The following is a 17,697-nucleotide window of genomic DNA, read 5'->3' as shown; positions in this document are numbered from 1 at the left end:
TTTCCTCCCAATATTGCCCACTATCACCAATATGACCCAGTAAGCGGTGTCCCTCAGTACTACATCGAGTACAGATACGATCTCTGGAAGTCCCTTCCAACCCCTACAATTCTGTAATTCTGTGATTCTCTGACTAAGACAACTGGCATCCAAACAAGTTGTAATGTTTCCCTTTTAAAATCAGTATCAAAAAGTGGCTATTTACAGGGAATGTCCATCATGTCATATGCCATGTTCCTCTTTCTCTTCACTACATTCAATGTGAACCTAGATTTACCAGGTCATATGTACATATCAACATTCTAGATATATTAAATGAGGGTCTCAGTGAGAATTCTTAGTGATGGTCTCAGTCTCTTTGTCTGTTTTTGTTCATTTTTGAGATTTGCCTGCTTATTTTTTTTCATTTCCTTTTATTTTTACTATTAATTAGGATATAACAATATCTTTAAAATAAAGTTTCAGACAAATCAACTAAAACACACAGGGGGGAAGTATGCAGGAGAGAATCAGACACAATGACAGGTTCTTGAGAAAATCTATTGACTTCTAATTTTTTCTGTTTCATTCTTTTGTTGTTGTTGGCGGCGGGTTTTAGTTACTGACTGTTTCCTTCTGAATCATGGAGGCTTTATTCTTCTCCCCAACTGAGACTTCCAAGTCACAGGATAGAGTACTCTACAGATAACTGGTCTGACTTTTAAAGAGAGACATGAAGAAGGCATTGAGAACCTCAGCCTTTTCCTTATTCTCAGTGGTCACATTCCCAGCCGCATCCAGTAAAGAATGAACATTCTCCTTGGTCCTTCTCTTACTGTTAATTTATTTGTAAAAGAGCTTCTTGCTCCCTTTTACCCCAATAAAACATGGTAGCTAGCATAAATATACAAAAGAAAGTCATATTTGTAAGTATTATAAGACAAACTACCATTTCAATCTGATAGCTGAAAAAATACATCAGTTAGTTACAGACCTGGAGCCACATAAAGAAAAAAATATAGGGAAGAAAATGAAACATCGTCCCAACAGACAGAGACTTTACTCTCCATAAATTTCAGTAACTACAAAGACTGTTAACAAAGAAATATTGTGTGGGTGATAGATTTGGTAAATTTACTTCATCATCTTTCTTCATTTGGGAAATAATACATTTTGGTGAATTACATAGTATTACTGATAGAGCTTTGTTGACATGTGTTTTGACATGAATCTGCCAGATAAAATATTAGAAGATAGTACCGATATACTTATTTGTCCCTATGGATTGTACTATATGTATATATAGGAACATAGATAAACATATTCAATCTTCAGAAAAAAAGATCCCTCCTTTCTCAATCAGCTTTTGGAATTAAATTGAATATACATTGACATATCTGAAAGTAAATACTGTAACTGATAGGAATTATATTATTTCTAATAGAAAGAAAAACAAAAAACATATCTGCAATCAGTAGAAGACGGTTTCTCCATTACCCTATTACCTCTGGTGCTGTTCTTCCTAGTTGTTGAATCTGACCAAAGAAAGGCTAAACAGCAGCATGTGCTGGAAATAATAAAAACTGCATGAATAATTTAATGATTTGACACAGATGCATTACAAAGTTGCCAAAAGTCATTCAAACCATAGTTTGATGTTGGAAAGAAAATGTGCATTTATAAGAAAAAATATAGACTATCTTAAAACTGTTCTACTTTTGTTAAGATGATTATATTTCTAGTGCAAAGATCTATGGAGGCTAATGCAAGCAGCTGATTTTATTGTGCTTTGTTCTAGCTGCTTAGTATTTTCATTGGGCCTAGAAATTCCTTAGCTGGGTCTGCTTGCAGCTGAATAACCCTTAGATGCTTTGTCCCAAATTCTTAATTATTTCTAAGAATGAGACGAGGGAAAATATAATTTCATTGTGCAGCTCAAGTGCACCAGAGTTTTAAAAGGTATTCAGTGAAATTTCTGAAGGCCTTTAAGGATTGTCTGGTAAAAATGCATTACAGAGTAACATTTATGCTTTAGCAGTTTAACTATGTACGTAAGTAATGGAAAATAAATCTCAGAAGTCTAATCCAAACCAAATTAAAAGAATAATTTTACTGTAATAGTACCCCTATGAAAATATGTTTTAATTAAGCCACTGCAACTAGAAATCTAAGTCTCTGGAGGCAAACATTTGGATTAGGAAGAGGTTTTGTTTTCAGGTATGTCTTTTCTACTCTATTTTTCAGCAATGATTGCAGGCTTCAGGCTTTCAGTACACAAGAAATATTTGCTTATAATATTTATTAACAATTTCCAGATATATTTTACAAGAGAAAATTTTCTCAGATGCAGCATCCCCATGAGTATGATGAAGCAACCTGAGTTAAAGAGGTGTTTCACAATGTTTATTTATCCCAGAGAAAGAAAACAGTTATGCTATGAAAGGTCAGAAATCAGCTGTAGAAATGGACTCTGTAGAACAGAATATCTATCTCTACTAGAAATATAGTTTACTATTTATTAAAAGTATAAATAGGAATCACTTTATGAAACCACACTTCCTGACTTAGCACTACCTTTCTGCTTCCTTATTTTTCTCAGGTAGTTTATAAATCATTTTCCCTTGCATTAAAAAGAAAAAGATATGCGTATATTTACAAGACAGAGAGATGTGGTGTTTTGTCAAAGCAAGAGTCCCTTGTATAGTGCCTTATGTCCTTTTTTTCCAGGTACAATATAGACAAAACTCCACATGAGAAAAACAGGACTGTATTCCAGTTATCGCATTTTCAGATATCTTGCAACATTTCCAGGGAAAGTATTAGAGGTTCTGAGCTGTGAGGGTGGGAGGACCTTCACAGCGCACAATGCCTTCTTACCGTGGAACCTGGTTGCTATCCTGCAACCAGGACTTCCACAACTGGGCATTTCCATTCTCTGATGTAGACTATGTTAAAGTGTTGGGTTCCTCTCCTTTATGTTCACATTTCCCATTCTTTGTTCTCTAATTATAGGGAAGATGTCCACTCTGCATTCATGGAATAAGTGTTAAAAGTTCTGCTGCAGATCATTTATCTAAAATCATTTATACTTGCAAGAACAAAGTATGACTTTTTTTTTTTCATAAGATGAATTAGTACTTGGTGAGTCCAAAATAACTCAAGAACATTAAAAAAATAAAAAAAAAAAAAAGCAAGAAAGCAAAATGAACTTCTCATTCTGGCCTCGGAAAAATTTTAATGGTAATGGATTTTTGTATGAAATTATAGGTTTTTTTTTCAATATTTGCTGGGAAAGTGTTATTTTAGAAATAAAATACCCTGATATTGCAAAATTTTAAGGAATAAAATGAACCAGTTTTGTTTTTTCATTTATATTCTAGTTATAGCATTACAGGATTTCCAGAACATATAGTCTCTTACTGCATTTCAGTTAATCATGAGACCTAGTTATGTGCGAGCAGCAGGCCCAGGTGAACCTCGTGAAGTTCTACAAAGCCAAGTGCAAGGTTTTGCACCTGGGTTGTGGCAACTCCCGCTATCACTACAAGCTGAGGGATATAAGGATAGAGCACAGCTCTCAGAAGTATCTGGGGGGGTACTGGGGGATAGCAAGCTGGATATGAGTCAGAAATATGCCCTTGCAGCCCAAAAAGCCAACTGTATCCTGGGCTACATCAAAAGATGCATTGCCAGCAGGGTGAGGGATGCAGTCCCTCTGCTCTGTGCTGGTGAGACCTCACCTGGAGCACTGCATCCAGATGTGGAATCCTCAGTACAGCAGAGACATGGAGCTGTTAGAGTGCATCCAGAGAAGGGCTGCAAAAGTGATCCAAGAGATGGAACACTTCTACAAGATCGGGCTTGTTCAGCCTGGAGACGAGAGGGCTCTGGGGTGACCTGAGAGCAGCCTTTCAGTATCTAAAGGGGAGCTGCAAGAAGGAAGGAGACAGACTCTTTAGCTGGTTCTGTTGTGATAGGGTAGGGGGAAATACTTCAAATGTTTCAAACTAAACCAGAGATTTAGACTGGATATAAGGAAAAATTTTACAATAAGGGTGGTGAGCCCAGAGAGGTGGTGGATGCCCCATTGTTGCAAGGTAAAATGAATTGTTGTTTGTTATATTGATCCTATTCCCTTCAAATTAAGGCTCAGAATTAAGTCAAGGTGTTGGTTGATTGAAGGCAAGAGTATGCCTTCAGTTATTAAAATACTCGAGAGTGAAAGAGGAGAAGGGAAAGAGAAAGGGGGGAAAAAATAAGAAAGAAAAGAAAAAGCAAGTCACCACTGAGGATCCTGTGATGTCCTGAGGTCTATCCTTCTTTTTTGTCTTCTTATGGGCTAGTCAAGGGTGCAGCAGGGCATGAACTACTGGCTGTAGGGTTGGCAATTCCTTTTATGCCAAATGATGGTCCCTTCCAATTGGGCTAGGAGCTGTTGTCAGGGGGAGAGTATCTGGAACTCTGTATGTACCTGCTCATTGCAGGGGAGCTGGACTAGATGGACTTTAAGGCTCCCTTCTAACTTGAATGAAGGTATAATTATGCTTTATTTTTCCTGTCTTTGTGGGCCAGGAAAGATGATTTAATATATATGACGCATAATGCCGTTATAAAATAAATAGTTCATGATGTCAGTATAAAACAAACAAACAAAAAAAAACCAACATCAATCTGAATACTTATTTTCCATGTAACTGCCAACACTTGTATTTAAAACCTAATTTTAAATGACCTATCACATCAACAAGCAATCTATAGATTTGCAGTTTGCGTAGAAGAAAATAGATATTTTCAGGTACTGTTTACCTACTTTTGCCAAATTCAAGTCTCTTGTAATTGATAGAATATTGACATTTTTAATATCTGATCAGAGACAATAAGCACAGCGTTGAGAATGACCTTTTCCAAAACATGAAAGACTCTGTGAGTTCACTGTCACAACCTGTATAAAATAAAATGCATACTTCTCTAACAATAAAGCATTTGGAATATAAAGCAAACCAAGCTATTTATGCTTGGAAGATTTTTCTAAATGCTCTCCAGTGTGACCATGGCCTAATACATTGAAGACATTTTGTTTCAATTGTGTGTGCTGCCAAAGTTTTGGAAGGCTGCACTTATAGTTTTTCATTTTATATCATAGGCCAATGTGAAAAAAAATACAAAATGTCAGTTGAGATAATAGAAAAATCATCTTTTTCTTTAATGGCAATCATTTCTACTGTCCCATGAGAAAGTAGTTCCTTCATAGGTGCTTGATACGTAATCTGTCTCCCTTTGCTCATCTGTATCAGTGTATTTTTTAAATTTTCTTATTTCCTCCTTAAGACTTTTGTTCTCCAGCTGTTGCTGTTGATTTCAATGGAAGTTCCACTTGCTTGATTCCTGCAGTAGTATTTTAATCTATTATAATTATACAATTTATTAGTCTATCATTTGGCATTAAGTAGGAATTAAAAACTTGAACACTACTCCTTTATTCTAGACTATGACATTTTAAGCATAAGCAGAAAGGAAAAAAGAAAAAGAAATCACAGAGACTAAGTGGAGTTGGTTTTGGCATATATGTGTTTATGGGAGAGATTTCTGCAAACAAGCTCAGGCTTTTTAGCTAACTCACTTGACTTGCAGAGTAGCATTGAAATAAGGAGCATATTTAGCTTCCACTGGTAGTTCAGTACTGCAAATACACTGTAATGTAAGACTGCAGTAGAAAGATGATGGATTGGGAGACACTTTTCTCCTAGTGACTTGGTGAACAAAAAAAAAAGAATTAAAAATATAGAAAATGTGTATTACCATAAATAAAACTTTAATAAACATGAAATCTGTATTGTTTTAAAACTAAGGGAGAATTTTCTTTCTCAGATCTCTATGTTGCTACCCATTTCTGTCTGGAATCTAAGTCCAGCTTGTAGTCTGCAAAGTCTATGACATTTCTATCAAGTATAAAAGTTCTTGACTTGTTTTTTTTGTTTTTGTTTGTTTGTTTGTTTTTGTTTTGTTTTCCAGAATATTCAGAAGCTGTTCCTGGTCTCCCTACATCATATGCTGCTATTCTAAAAATCAAATCTGGTAGTTCATCTTTAGCTTCATCTAACTCAAAGAACAGACCACGATTAAGCAGTCCTTCGTTAGGAAGTGTACCTTCGCCAGGCTGGAGAGGATCTGCACAACCTTATCATTCCCCAACAAACCTCTATCACTTTTCAGAGGCCTTCAAACATGATGGTAAGCCTAGTATACCTCTCCAAAAAGTCCATGTTTATATTTGGCCAAAACATTTTTTCAAAAGCAGCATATTTTTATCAGTTTACTTCAGTTATTCTCAGACATAGTTCTGAGTTTAATTAAATACAACAAAGTAGAAATAAGAATATTTCCCTTCAGATTTTTCAGATTAGCCTTATGGGCATCAGTTAAAATATTCTTTTTTTAAATATTGCTATGCAGCACTGTTTTATATAATTTTTGTCACATTAAAATAGCAAGCTAGTGATTTGAAGTTGCATTACAGCACAATTTGATCTTTTAAATTAATATAATTAAATTTGAAAACCAAAATAATAAAATGCCTGTCCCTCTTATCTATTTTTTCCCTTTGGAATTTTTCTGATTTACTTAAGAATGGTAGTAACATCAATTAATAATGAATAGTAAATCTTTTAAAGTTACTTTTTTCTAAATTGCCTAATTTGTATAGTCAACTCTACAAATGCAGATATAGATAAACTTATTGGTGCAATATGGTCTAATTTACATTTCAATGCAATAATTCATAGTAATAATACATATTTTATCATATTTGCATATGTTTAAAGAAGCCACGTATTTAATTATATTTATCTGAATTATATTCAAAGGAAGGAATATGGGGGAGATAAGGTGGAAGAGAGAGGAAGAGAAGAAGGAAGGAAGGAAAGGGAGAGAGGTTAGAGGATCTTTAAACAATGGTCTAAGGAAGTAGCAGAGGAATGAATCACAGATAAAACCTCAGATCAACATTTGCATTTGTTATTGCAGGATTACAGCTCCTCTCAGTAGGAGCTGTAATTCTTTGCATTTTTTCCTGAAAAAACTTTGTATTTATTGATAGTATATACATGTATCTTCTGTGAACAGAAATAGCTTGTATACCAGCATAATATGTTCACTAAATTAAAGTTTATTTAATGCACAAACAAATGGAAATACAGAATCGGAGAAATTCTGTTTGATTCTATTTCTGGAACTGGTGGAGTTTTCTACATTTGACTGTCCTCTGCAATATTCTTTGTAAGCAGTGTGTAGAGTAATCTTGATTACTGTCCATGAACCAGACACTGATAACTCCTCCCAGGCAGCCTGATATGTGCAGGTGAAAATCAAAGTTCAGGATTAGAAGCAGAATGTATTATCCTGGCCTTCAACAGCATGAGTGTCTGGACACCAAAGGAGAAGAAATTGGTAGCTTCAAGGCAAAAGAAGGGAGATTTTATGAATAATGTAGTGTATTCTGTAACTATAAAGTTTGTCTTTCCTGATTGATCCTGATTTTTTCACTGCATTTCCTTAGGAAAGGGTAACTGGGGAAAGAAAAAAAAATAATAAAAGAAAAAAAATAATAAATAAGGCATCTCCTAGTGTTTAAATTTGATACAGTTTGACTGTTATACTTGAATGAGAGATGTACCTGGGGATGCTCCAGGTAAGTGTCCTATCACCTAAATCCTTGGCATTTTCAGGAAATATGCTGAGATCACACCTGATGTAAGTCAGGAAACATGAATTTTCTCAAAGCATAGAAAGCATGCTCACCTCTGCAGTTTAGCTACTTCTACTTTGCAGGAGAAATTGAAGAACCAACAACTGAAGGCATAATTTTAAAAGGGCCATAACTCATAAGCCTTGATGAACAGAGCACTTTACATAGAAGAGGGAGACTTAAATTCTTTCAAGGAATTCATAAAACAGTCCTAGGAGAGTAAGTCCATCAGTTACCGGTCTTCCTACACCCAGTTGTGTAGCTGCAGACTGTTGAACAAACAGGAAAATTTGAGACATTTGAGTAGTGTTTTAAAACTCCTTGACTATCTGAAGCACTTGCATGGCACAGACACAGGTATGAAACAGGACTTCAAGATCATCATTTCTCAGGCAAGGAGGGATTGAGAAATCTGTGGAAGGAGACTGGATATCTCTGCAGGATACTCTATCTCATCCAAGATGGTGAGAACACCAATTATCTAAACCTCTCTCAGTTCATGATATGGAATATTTTCTGTTAGTATGTCTGAGATATTTATACTTAACATATAGAAAACAGAAATAAATTGTCAAATCATTAGGCATTCCATGTACTTAAAGTAAACTAAGTAAATTTATTGATTTATATTTGGTCTCAAGGCTTATTCATTATTTAAAATCTCTTGAGAGATATTTTAGTTATTTTTCTACAAGTTCTGTAAGTTTTCTACAAGTTCTACAACTAACATAAACGTGTTAGGTGAAGGCACTTATTAGACAGCATGTTCTAAATGTGAAATAGAACTCTGCTTGTGTGTGGTCATTAGGGGCCTGCTACAAGTGAGAGGATGTTAATTATGTGAACAAGGAAGATTCATTATTATAATTGAGCATATGCTTGATTCAAACATCTAATGTATGGTATAAACTCGGGTTTGCCAGAAGAAAAGACAAAACACTTTTATTAGCAACATAAGTATGTGTGTTCTCAAGTGATTTAGTTGATTTTCCAGAAGACATGCTCAGTGGCCTGACACACAAGCTGAGTCAAATTTTTGTAGAATGTGAGTACCTAGTTCTACAGTATCTGCTAGGTACCCTCAAAGTACTTAAGTAAGGTACTCAAGTAAGATATAGAAAAGTGGTAGCTTTTATAATAAAAGTCTGAGAAACACAAATCGTTCACATTAAAAATTGAAATTGTAAAGTGAGACATATGCTTAGTAAGTATGCTAAATATGTCTATCTTTTCACAGCCTTGCTTAAGGTAGAAAAAATAAGATGTGTGAGGTATCCTGCATACACACAAGACAGTCTTGTTTAAGAGCATGTGTGGAAAAAAAAAAAGCCTAATGCTTTTCAACGTAAATTGATCCCCTGAAGGTTCAGAAAATATGCACATATAAAAATGTCTCTCTCTATAGCATTTATAAAAACATACACAAAGATATATAAATTAAATATAATAAGGAAATAAAGACAATATAGGAAAGCCCCAAAAAATTTCTCCCAAAAGACCACCTAGAAGAATCCGCAAATGGGTTCATGAATCAGAAATATAAATTTTGAGATACATTTTGAGATTTTCACATGGAAGAACGGTGACAGCAGGTGGTGCGAATCTCCCCTCACTCACAGCTGAGGAACACCTCCAGCCTCTGTGAAGCAGTGTGGTGCAGACAGGGACTGGAGGCTTACTTCATCCCTAGGACAATGGCACCCCAGAGAGATGCAGTAATCTTGGGCAAAGAGGCTGAGGAGGGACAGGAGTGGCACTGTAACACAGCAGACTGGTTGTCTCAGTCTGGGCCTGCAGATGCAGAAGATGGTATAATATTAATACACTCAGGAAGCAGCCACCTGCAGTTGCCATAGGCAGCACTTTATGGTGCAGTCAACACACAGAAGGGACAGGATGTCATCCAGAGGGACCTAGACAGGCTTGAGCAGTGTGCCCAAGAGAACCTCATGAGGTTCAGTAAATTCAAGTGCAAGGTCTTGCACCTGGGTCAAGGCAACCCTCACTATCAGTACAAGATGGGGATGAAAGGATTGAGTGCAGCCTTGCCAAAAAGGACTTGGAGGTACTGGTGGATGGCAGGCTGAACATGAACCAGTAATGTGCCTTTGCAGCCCAGAGAGCCAAACGTATCCTGGGCTGTATCAAAAGAAGTGTGGTCAGGAGGGTGAGGGAGGTGATCCTGCCCCTTTGCTGGTGAGGCCTCACTCAAAGTACTGAGTTCAGACGTGGAGTTCTCAGTATAGGAGAGACATGGAGCTGTTGGAGTGTATCCAGAGGAGGGCCACAAAAATGATCCAAGATGGAACACCTCTCCTATGAGGACTAGATAACCTTTAAAGGAATACAAGGATTCTATGATTCTAGCCCAATCCAGGGCTCTCCCCACCTCAGGCCAAGGCTGTCAGTCCCACGTCTCCTGGTGGCTAGGGGAAACCCATCCTGGCGTGGCCATATCACCCACCCCACGGTGACATAGACCACCACTGGCCTACTTCCCACTGTGATATAGGCTCTGCATCTCTAGAGTTAGTGCCTAGAGATAACATTTTTGATTTCTTCTCTCTGTTTCGATGTCCTTGCAGAAATCAGAAAATCCCTCCAGCCAAGTGGCTGAGGACAGGAGCACACTATGGTCTGGTCGTGTCCCTGTCCCAGCCTCCAGTTCTCAAAGACGAAGAAGGAGCAGCTACCTCCTATTGTGCCCAAGGCAACTCCACCTCCCTGCCTGGCCCTGCCTTCCACAGCCGTGCCGTATTTCCCACCTCAGCTTTTGCTCACCCACTGCTCACCTCTGCCCTGGGCTTGCCAGCTAACTGCCTTTTATACACATCCTGGGTAGCCACCAACATTCTGCCCACCGTGACAGTCACAAGGGCGGGTTTCTGAATCTGATGGAAGGCACATCCCTCATCTGCCTATGATAATAGGACTTTTCTGCCTTGCTCAAATGTAAAGGAAAGCACAAATCCCATTCAGTTCCATGGGGAAAATGGCCTACATGGTGACCACACTATTTCTCCTGTCCATGGGGACAGGCCTTTGACCAGGGCTGTGCTTATCTCACTGCGTTTCATTGCTTTGTCCCACCTTGTCCCACCTCCCATTGGCCTCCTCCATGCTGTCAAAACCAGCGCAGAGGGACATAGAATTCAGCATGGGTTTGCAAATAAATAAAAGGATTGTCTGAATGCCAGGGGTAATTCACGTAATTAATACACTTAGTGCCTCTTTGTCTGTCTTAAAACCTGTTATCCAATGATACGGCAATGCTTCTAAATCATCTGGGAGGGGCGGTGGGGGTCACTAAGGCTTTTTACATTGCACTAAATATGTATTTTAATGCCAATTGTAACACCTTGAAGCCCACCAGCTACATCTATGGACAGGTAGTTCAGCCCAGTGGCACAGAACAAGGCCCACCTGCCAGCACCAGGATCTACCGCATCACTTCAGGGTCTGGGAGGTCTCACATGATCTGGAGCTGCTGCACCAGAGCATGGCAGGGGTGGCACACACTGTTTTTTCTTTTGTTTTGTTCAGAATTCTCTATTTTATCTAAAAATCTAACTATCATCTTGGTTTAGTTATGAAACAAGCATAAGATCTCGAAGAACATAGTGGCACAACTTGTTCGTAGTCAAACTGTGGTAAGACCCAAAGATACATTTTTCAGGGAAGACTCTCAACAGAAAGAGCAATCTGATGCAATGTATTAGGCCTGGAACTAACAGTCAGCATTTATTAATCCTGATGTTGGCTTTCTTGAGCATAACTAGCAGTTCTTCAGTCTAGTTTATAAAAGCACAAATGAACAATCTCTGTGAATATTAATCAACATGCAATTATGCTGTAGACTAATAAAATTGTATCTAGGTTTTTAATGGTGAATAAATATGTGTTTAATATGTGGTACAATACTCCTAAAAGAGAAATTAAGAAATTCCCAGTTGTAATCAGGTGAAATTCATGTGGTAATCCACATGAGACTGGAATCCTAAAACAAAATGCAATCAAGCTCTCCTAAGTATTTGCTGTCGTAGTTAATGTATATACAATTTAGAATTCCTGGATGACTGAACATTCTCAAATAATACACCAAGATTGGTAATTAAATTAAAAATATTTAAAAGTTACATCTACTCAACATTTCCAGTTCTTAAAAGCAGTAACAGATGAAATTCACCCATTCCTAAGAACTCTGATTAACTTCCATGCTGACCATGGACAGGTTTTATCTGAGCACTTCAGATTTTAGTCTACGTATTTTTCTCTCAGAGATAATGTCTGCCTCAGAAACAATAAAGCTAGGATAGTGGATAAGGAAGATACGGTGTTGTTCAAAACATGAAATGAAATATTATTGGCAAACTGAAAATTTTAAAGCACTATGAGAATAAAAGAATTTCAAGAATTTTTGAAGCCATTCAATGTATCTCAATGCTAAATATCAACTACATTCTTTTACCAATAAATTGAATATAGAAAATTATAAATTAAGATTTTTGTTCTTTAATTATTTTCTTTAGTATGAAAACGTAGAAAACTGCTTCAAAGTAACTGGTATTTAAAATAAAATCTGATGAGTAAGTAGGATGGCAAAAGACAGCCAAAAACCTATTAAACTTTTTCCTGAAAATTCAGACATTTATTCTACAATGCCATAGGTTTCCATAGTATGAGTAGTGTTTCATACATTCATATACATTTTTATTCTAGAAAAAAAAATAATTAAATATATTCATAAACTTACACGCATTTGTTTTTGGAGATTTAAGACAATTGAATCACCAGTTTGCATTCCTGAGTCTCGTACTACTGAAACTGCAAAAATTATCAGTGTGTACTGGCTTCTGAGAAATGTTCTTAAATCTCACAGTGTCAGAGCTTTTATTAGCACTATGTTTAAAAAAAAAGAAAATTTTCTTTCTAACCAAAAGCCATAGAATATTTTAAATACATACATTTCAAAATATTTAAATGAATTTTTTGCATCTTCAGTATATTCCTTTTATTGCTTTTGAAATATAGAGAGGAGGTATAGAACACTGAAGATTTCCAGTTTCTACTCTGTCGCTGAAGTTTAAATAAAGATGGTATTTCTAGGTGGTCTGTTCTGATTTCTTGCATACCACATATCACACCCCACTGCATTTTATTTAACCAATCATTAGGTAAGCTTAATAATTTATGCTTTGTTTAAGACTAGGTTTTTTTATTAAACACTTTGGTCTCTTCAGAATAGACCTATTTCTCCAATTATTCTGGCGTGGTATAGATAATTTTGCTGGGAAGTAGGTTAGTCAGGTTAGCTAAAAACTGATGAACAATCTAATTTATTATTATGTCAATTTTGAGACTCTAATTAATCTCTGCCAGAATTCCACACTCCATCTGAAATGCAGATAAGCAACTAACTTCATATTACCATCTTTTAGAAACAAGACTTGCACGCACTTAAGTTTCTCTATTATCTCTTTTATCTTATTGCAAACAGAGGGAAAACACATTATTTTTATACTTCAGAACAAAAGTATCTTTTTGGCCACAACCATTCAGAATACTGTTTTCCATCCAAGAAGTTCTCTTGGTTATAGTAGAGACACCTCTATCGATAGTGACGCAGGCATCTAACTAGCATTGCAGCATTTTCCTTCCTTTCTAGCAATCCTAGTGTGTAATAAAATATTCTATGTACTGGGTTACTTCCAGGGAGAAGATAAAACCATTAGTCTTCATCAGTACTGTCTAATCATGCACCTGTATCTGCACAGGATAACACATCTGAAATCATTATTTAATTTTGCAATTGTTATTTAATTCTTGCTATTTCTAAACTCTAGGTGGATGAGTGCTCTGATAATATATGTCCAGAATCATTAATATTCCTACAAGAAGCAATCCATACAATGCATTGCACCCATAAAATAAGACAAAATCCTGTTTCTCGTATACTTCAGGTGATAAGGCAAAGTGACTACTTCCCTGCTCACACAAATCTTTAGGCACGTTCTCTAATTTTGATGAGTATTTTGTGTCTAAGTGACTAAGGAGTTTGGAGCAAGCCTAAGTTGATTCAAATTCTGCAGTCCCCTATTGCATAGTGAGCATTTGAGTTTTCCAGACTTACATATGATGAATGCTATATTTACAGCTGTTTATTTTTCTGAAGGTTACATTTCCCTCTACACACTATGAAAGAACAGGACTCACAGGTATACTCTATGCACCTATCCAGTTTTTCTTGCTTGGAAATTTAAATTCATACAAGGATACAAATGTATACCAAAATTAGAAAAGACAACGAAGGAGAATGAAATGTCAGATTTTCATATGTATTATTTATAAGTAGAAACCCATTGCTACCATAGTTTTACAAGTGACTTTTCTCAGAAACTCTTTGATTTAAAGAGTAAAGCCATGTCTCAGTTTTCTGTGATATGAGCTGATGAGAATTTCTGTTTACCTCACTGTGTATAAACAGAAATCATTCATTCTTAATTCTCTTTACCTGCTATATGGGAACCATTAAGTCACTGTCTGAACCAGTGGTTGAGCACCTGGTGAAAAGGTGTAGCCAGCCCTGGGAGCACAGGTGGAAGCCATTCACCTGTGTGACCCAGAGGGTCCGTCCCTCCTAACCTTATTTAAGGGCTGATAACCACAAGGGAAGCATTTCTACTTGGAGATTGCCTCCTTTGGAGTCTTTGGTGAGCTCTGAGTAGTGGAAAGGGTAAGCAATTTCTTCTTTATTGTTGAATTGTGACTTCTACATTTCTTGTGTGATTTAAAGCAGCTATACCTGCTGTCATCTACTTTTAGACCTGTATATTAGGCTTCAGACCAAAATATGTTTGTTAAGAAAACCTTTTTATCTCTTATCTTAAATGATACTATTTCATTGTTAAATTAAAAAGATTCCTTTTGTGTATATGTATATATTTTTTTAACTACTGCTTTTTAATGTGGCATCTGAATTAATACGGTTTAAATCTTTTCCAAAACAAAAACAATTTTGCAAACTGTAACTTTATAAAAGCTATAGAACATCAACTTCTTCAGACTTTCAAAACAATAGCACTTCTGTTTCCACAGAAAGTGTCGATTATGGACCAGTGTTTGTACAGGAGCCAGATGATGTGATTTTTCCCACTGATTCTGAAGAGAAGAAAGTGTCTCTGAATTGTCAAGCTCATGGAAATCCTACCCCCACATATAGGTATGTCCTATAGGATTTCTTTGTAACTTTAAGAATATTTACTACTGGTGCATACTTACAGCTGAGAGTAGTATGCTGCAGACACTTTGTCCACTTATTACATCTGACTCTTCTCATATTTCTTACAAGTTACAAGTGATGTAGGGAGGGTTGGGAGAACATACAGTTAATTATTCTTTTGCAGATGACATTTATCTTTTTGTATAGAGTCAGTCTTCACCTACAGAGTGAGAATAAAGACTCGATTAATGTCTCCTGTTTTACATAGAAGTCATCAGTTCTGTGTTTTTAACTATTAAAATTATTTCACTAATGCTTCAGCATTCAGGATGAATTCCCTGTAGGCTTATTTGAATCACAGAACTTGCATATCATTGGCAGGAAGGAATTCAGAAGCAGTACCACCTTTAGATATCCACAATGCAACAGAAAGGATTCTGTCTCATTGCAGCTGATGTGATTCATTAAGCTGATATCATGTATGGTATAACCTCGTCAAACAAAACAGATGTGATTAACATAAGGCATGCACAAGGTACACATTCTTGAGAAAAGAGGGAGGCCCTGTTCTTAGCCCTCCCACGTAAGCTCATTAATACTAGAATCAGAGGATGGTTTGGGTTGGACGGTGCCTTTAAAGATCATCTAGTCTAGCCCTGCAGTTTTGTTATGGGTAAGGAGAATTATTATGAAAATTCTATCTTCTGAAAATCTATGCTATATCCTTTCTATCTTCGTCCAACTATTTCTATGTATTCCTAGAAGAACTCAATCAACAAGTACTTCAAGCATATCCATTTCTTCAGCTCTCCAGAGATTTACTGGTATTAGCAGCTTCAGAAACAGCCTGTCCTGACTGCTGTTCATTCAAAGAAGGCTTTGACAATAAAGGCCTAGTTCTAGTTCTAACATCACTGTTCAACTTCTTTCAGTTGATGCTGCTTGTATGTACAGAGTATGCAATCTATATTGCCAATCAGTACAAGGGGGGAAGAGGACGGGGGACAACAATGTGAATGGATGGTGAGGGATTTTACAGAGCAGATGCAGAAGGGATTTAAACTCTGGAAATGTTATGGGTAGACAAATGTTTGTTGTATATCTTTGTGCAATTTTTGCCATGTGAAATAGCATAGAGAAGAAACATTTCCATATCATCAAAGTCCTTGTCCTACTATCTACAAGCACTGGACAATAGAGGACTTTGCTTACCTGGGCTATGAAGTCCACACTACTGAGAATTCTTTTCAGCCAGTAAACAAAGCACAGTACAATATTTCTATTATTGTTTTAAAGACTTTAAATGAACTCTTAAAGCAATCAAAAATACTGAAACAGAGATGGTTCCCATTGTTTTTACTTATTTCCCCTATTCATAGAACCATAGAATGGACTGGGTTGAAAAGGATTACAACGATCGTTTAGTTTAAACCTCCCTGCTATGTGCAGGGTCTCCGGCTGCCTGACCAGGCTGCCCAGAGCCACATCCAGCTTGGCCTTGAATGTATCCAAGGATGAGGCATCCATAACTTCCTTGGGCAACTTGTTTCAGTGTGTCACCACCCTTTGCGTGGAAAAACTTCCTTCTAATATCTAAAATAAACCTTACCTGTCTCAGTTTAAAACCATTCCTCCTTGTCCTATCACTATCCACCTATGTAGACAGATGTATTCCCCTCCTGTTTATATGCTCCTTTCAAATACTGGAAGGTCACAATGAGGTATCCCCGAAGCCTTCTCTTCTCAAGGCTTAACAAGTCCAGATCTCTCAGCCTGTCTTTGTAGGAGAAGTGCTCTAGCCCTCTGATCATTTAGTGGCCCTCCTCTGGACACATTCCAACAGCTCCACGTCCTTCCTGTACTGCGGGCCCCAGACTTGGACGCAGTACTGCAGATGGGGCCTCACGAGAGCTGAGTAGAGGGGGACAATCACCTCCCTCTCCCTGCTGGCCACCCCTTTTTAATGCAGCCTGGAACACAGTTGGCCTTCCAGGCTGCAAGCTCACAGTTCTGGCTCACGTCCAGTTTCTTGTCCACCAGGACCCCCAAGTCCTTCTCTGCAGGGCTGCTCTCCAGGATATCTTCCCCCAGTTTGTGTAAACACCTGGGATTGCCCCAGCCCAAGTGTAGCACCCTGCACTTGGCTTTTTTGAACCTCATTAGGTTTTCATGGGCCCACTTCTCCAGCCTGTCCAGGTCCCTCTGGATGCCTTCCCATCTGAGTAACTGATGACTGTTCATAACCTATTAATTTTTATTACTTATATTTTTAGATTTCTATTCTTTACAAAAAACTTGTTTCTCTTTGGTCAAGCTCTATGCAGAAATTAAAATTTTAAATCTTGTTTTTGTTGTTGTTGTATTTTAATCCCAGCTGGCAACACGTTATTCCATACCACATGACATCATGCAACATGCCGTAAAGCTGTGGGGACTTAGCAGGGGAAGGAGGTGGTGGCTGTTGCAGGAGGATTAGCTAGGCATTGGTCAGTGGATGGTGAGATGTTGTATTGCTGTAGGAGTGTGGTTGGGAAAACAGCTGTATTGTTCTCAAGTGGGGAGTAATTGTGCTGTGGATGCATATATGCTGTAATAACATTTTGTTTCTGCTTTTCTTTTCTTTCTTAATAAATAGCTTTTATCTCAATCCAGGAGTTCTCTTTTGTTTCCAGTTCTCTCCCTCATCCTACCTTTGGCAGAAGTGGCTAAACAGCTATGTGGTGCTTCACTGCCTGCTGGATTACACCACGCCACT

At 37.3% G+C, this 17,697-nt stretch overlaps 1 long non-coding RNA gene across 1 annotated transcript; it reads left to right on the top strand.

Annotated features, from left to right (window-relative positions):
- The first annotated feature begins 14,352 nt into the window (after nucleotides 1-14,352).
- LOC109365442 lies at nucleotides 14,353-15,848 on the top strand. The gene is made up of 3 exons (XR_002111053.1): nucleotides 14,353-14,456; nucleotides 14,819-14,942; nucleotides 15,705-15,848. It is a non-coding gene; the product is annotated as an uncharacterized LOC109365442 (long non-coding RNA).
- The last annotated feature ends 1,849 nt before the right edge of the window (nucleotides 15,849-17,697 follow it).

The sequence above is a fragment of the Meleagris gallopavo genome, chromosome 1 (assembly GCF_000146605.3).
Source record: "Meleagris gallopavo isolate NT-WF06-2002-E0010 breed Aviagen turkey brand Nicholas breeding stock chromosome 1, Turkey_5.1, whole genome shotgun sequence".
In the NCBI taxonomy this organism is placed as follows: Eukaryota; Metazoa; Chordata; class Aves; order Galliformes; family Phasianidae; genus Meleagris; species Meleagris gallopavo.
This window is presented reverse-complemented; position numbering and strand designations above follow the sequence as displayed.